This window comes from Nomascus leucogenys, chromosome 16 (assembly GCF_006542625.1).
Source record: "Nomascus leucogenys isolate Asia chromosome 16, Asia_NLE_v1, whole genome shotgun sequence".
NCBI lineage: Eukaryota > Metazoa > Chordata > Mammalia > Primates > Hylobatidae > Nomascus > Nomascus leucogenys.
This window is the reverse complement of record NC_044396.1, coordinates 54,648,932-54,652,941: the sequence shown is the minus strand read 5'-3', so window position 1 is coordinate 54,652,941 and position 4,010 is coordinate 54,648,932. Positions and strand designations below refer to the sequence as shown.

Genomic DNA, 4,010 nt, shown 5'->3' with positions numbered 1-4,010 from the left:
CCTATGAATGGCTCTTTTAATCTTCACAATTATCCTATAAAGTGAGTGCTATTGTTATCCTCCTTTTACAGATGAGAAAACTAAGGCACAGAGAATTAAGCATTTTTTCCAAGGCCACCAAGCTAGTAAATGGCAGAGCTGAGGTTCAAACCCAAGGAATCTGACTGCAGAGACTTTCTTGGTCACTATTTCACATGCTGTCTCTAAAAACTGTGACAAACACATGCAAACACAAACATGCACATTCAGATATTCCATATCAGATTGTGACTTGGTGGAGACCACCACCTCATGAACTAGTGCCACCAGACTAACCTTTTTAGAGGAAAAAAACCTCATTCATCCGTTCATTCAATGAACAAATGTTTATTGAGTATGTACTATATGTTTCCAAGACCCTCCTGTAGTTATATGGATAAGAAAGATCATAGCTCTACCCTCATTTCTTTTTTGTTTTGTTTTGTTTTGAGATGGAGTTTCACTCTTGTTGTCCAGGCTGGAGTGCAATGGCAAAATCTCGGCTCACTGCCAATGGTACACATCTCTTCTTAACCTGATATTCAGAAATACTCATTCAGCCAATGGTACACACCTCTTCTTAACCTGATATTCAGAAATAGCGCACTAATAACTTGAAATTGGCCATAGTGGAAGTATTTACACCATGGTAATTGGCAAATCCTACAAACCAGGTCGTTTGTTGCTCACTGCAACCTCTGCCTCCTGGGTTCAAGCGATTCTCTTGCCTCAGACTCCCAAGTAGGTGGGATTACGGGTGAGCACCACCATGCCCAGCTAATTTTGTATTTTTAGTAGAGACAGGGTTTCACCATGCTGGTCAGGTTGGTCAGGTTGGTCTCGAACTCATGACCTCAAGTAATCCACCCGCCTCAGCCTCCCAAAGTGCTGGGATTACAGACATGAGCCACTGTGCCTGGCCTCTACCCTCATTTCTTAAAAATACTCAGATCTGGTTCTCGCTTTGGCAGCAAACATCCTAAAGTTGGAATGATACACAGATTAGCATGGCTGCTGCCCAAGGATGATATGAAAATTCATGAAATGTTCCATATAAAAAAGAAATGGAAAAAAAAATTCAGGCTGTACTTATCCATTCACTTAAAATCAAACCCAGCATAATAGTGAGCTGTGCAATAACTGGCAAATGAGGGCACTGGGTGGTAAACAGAACATATTAATCATTTGAATGTTTATTATGATTTGGATGCTACTCAGTGGACTTGTATTTGTGACAAGACATGTTGGCAGTAGATTCAATTTTTAAATAAAAATCTGCTTTTTCAAGCATTTAGATTAGTTTAGTTGAAGGATATCCTGAGAGTACCAGCACGTTGTTAAAGGCCATGACCATTTGCAATCACACATAGGTGGGAATCAGTATTTTATTGATTCCATGTAACAGAACCATCAGACAGGAGGAAACACTTGATGCTGAGGCCCAACTAAACCTAATTTAAGTTTTTTATTTTTAGACCAGGCTCAGTGTCTCATGCCTGGACTCCCAGTACTTTGGGAGGCGGAGGCAGGAGGATTGCTTGAGTCCAGGAATTTCTACAAAAAATTTAAAAAATTAACCAAGCATGGCAGTATGTGCCTGTAGTCCTAGCTACTCAGGAGGCTGAGGAGGGAGGCTTGCTTGAGCCCAGAAGGTAGAGGTTACAGTGAGATGTGATTGTGCCACTGCATTCCAGCCTGGGAGACAGAGTGAGACCTTGTCTCAAAAAAAAAATTTTTTTTTTCATTGAGAGAAGATAACATGTTGATTGAGGTTCAAAATTGGTGTTCCTTATCATCAAAATCTATTGCAAACGTTCATCTGTTAATACTAATGTGTAATGAAATTTTATGTATTTCAACTGTGAAAATGTCTTTTTAAACAGGTACTACCAAATACTGATAGCAATTTATGAGCATATAATTTTAGTTGAGCATATTTATTGCTGGGAAGGCATTTACAGAATCTCCCCTGGTTGTTCTTCTGTATCCTTTGAATATCCTTCATAACAAACTGGTAAACTTAAGTGTTTTCCCTGAGTTCTATGAGCCATTCTAATGAATGATCAAACCCAAGGAGGGGCTTATGGAAACCTCTGATTTATAGCCTTGGTCAGAAGCACAGGAGGCCCGTACTTGTAACTGGGACCTGAAGTAGGAGCCCGTCTTGCAGGACTGAACCCTTAACTTGTGAGTTCTGATGCTAACTCCAGGTAGATGGTGTCAGAATTGACTGAAATTTAGGACAAGCTGGTGTCCGCTGGAGAATGGATGTGTGGGAGGAAAACAACCCCACACGTTTGGTATCAGAAGTGAAGTACAAGGATGAGTATGAGTATAGAGAGGAAAAAGTTTTTTTCCTATTATTCAGCTTGTAAGTAGTGAAGCTGGATTGCAACACAGAATGACTGGCCCCAAGCCTATGCTTATATATTATTTTTTATATTTGTATCATAGTCTATGAACTGATTTTATTTTTAATTTTATTTTACTTTATTTTTTTGAGATGGAGTCTTGCTTTGTCACCCAAGCTGCAGTACAGTGGTGCAATCTCGGCTCACTGCAATCTCCCCATCCTGGGTTCAAGCAATTATCCCGTCTTAGCCTCCCGAGTAGCTGGGATTACAGGCGCCCGCCCCTACACCGGCTAATTTTTTTGTATTTTTAGTAGAGATGGGGTTTCACCATGTTGGCCATACTGGTCTCAAACTTCTGACCTCAAGTGATCTGCCCATCTCAGCCTCCCAAAGTGTTGGGATTACAGGCGTGAGCCAATGCACCTGGCCTGATTTTATTTATTTTATTTTTATTTATTTATATTTTTTTGAGATGGAATCTTGCTCTGTCGCCCAGGCTGGAGTGCAGTGGCACAATCTCATCTCACTGTAACCTCTGCCTCCTGGGTTCAAGCGATTCTCCTGCCTCAGCCTCCCAAGTAGCCGGGACTACAGGCATGCACCACCATGCCCGGCTAATCTTTGTATTTTTAGTAAAGACAGGGTTTCACCATGTTGGCCAGGCTGGTCTCGAACTCCTGACCTCAAGTGATCCGTCCTCCTCCGCTTCCCAAAGTGTTGGGATTACAGGCATGAGCTACCGCGTCCGGCCAGCCACTGCGCCCAGCCTAATTTTATTTTTAAAGCCAACTTTTCCTCCATTTAATTCATGTTGAACATCATAAAGAGGATTCTTGAAAAAATACTCTAGCTTCACTTAGATGTGTTAAGTCAGGGCATGTCTGCTAAGGCTCAGGAAAGCATTCTCCTTAAAAGAGCAGAGTTTATCATATTTGCAGCACCTAGAAGATGAATTTGCTTAAAAAAAAAAAAAAAAGCAGAGTTACTCTTCCCTGCTTTGAAACCGTAATGGAAGACCACAAGGTCAGGAAATACGATGATTCATGTTGACACCTGTGTTTGTAAAGATTTTTTAGGGGAAAGACTCATATTCAGTTTTTTCAGGTTTAGCATAAATGGTTACTTGATAATGAAAGTTATAGCTCTGGTTAAGAAGATAAGAATTAGAGGTTAAAAAGAAACTATAAAATAGACTATAAGTTATATTTATAGAGTCTTATTAAATTGGCATCATTCTAAAACATATAAGCAAAGATTAATAGTTTGACAATGTAAAAATTTTAAACTCCTGTGTATCAAAACAACAGGAACCACATATAAAAAAATAACAAACCAACTGAAATATTTGAGGAAACAAACCAATAGTTAATATACTTATAAAACACTCCACAAACTAAGCAGAATCAGTGAACTCCCTGATGGGCAAAAGCAATTCACAAAAGAAAATTAAACATATAAAAAGTACTTGACCTCACGAGTAATAAAAGGAATGAAAAATGAAGCAATAACAAAATATTCTAGAGGAGGTAATATCCCTGAGGCACTGCATCATCCCTGGCTATTTTCCCTAAACCCAGCTTACACCTTTGTACCTTTTCTTTTATTAGATGTCCCTCAATTGCCCAGGTTTAGTGTGCC

General features: G+C 39.7%; 1 pseudogene; it reads left to right on the top strand.

Moving 5' to 3' along the window:
- The first annotated feature begins 977 nt into the window (after window positions 1-977).
- LOC115830707 lies at window positions 978-1,077 on the top strand (annotated as a pseudogene).
- The last annotated feature ends 2,933 nt before the right edge of the window (window positions 1,078-4,010 follow it).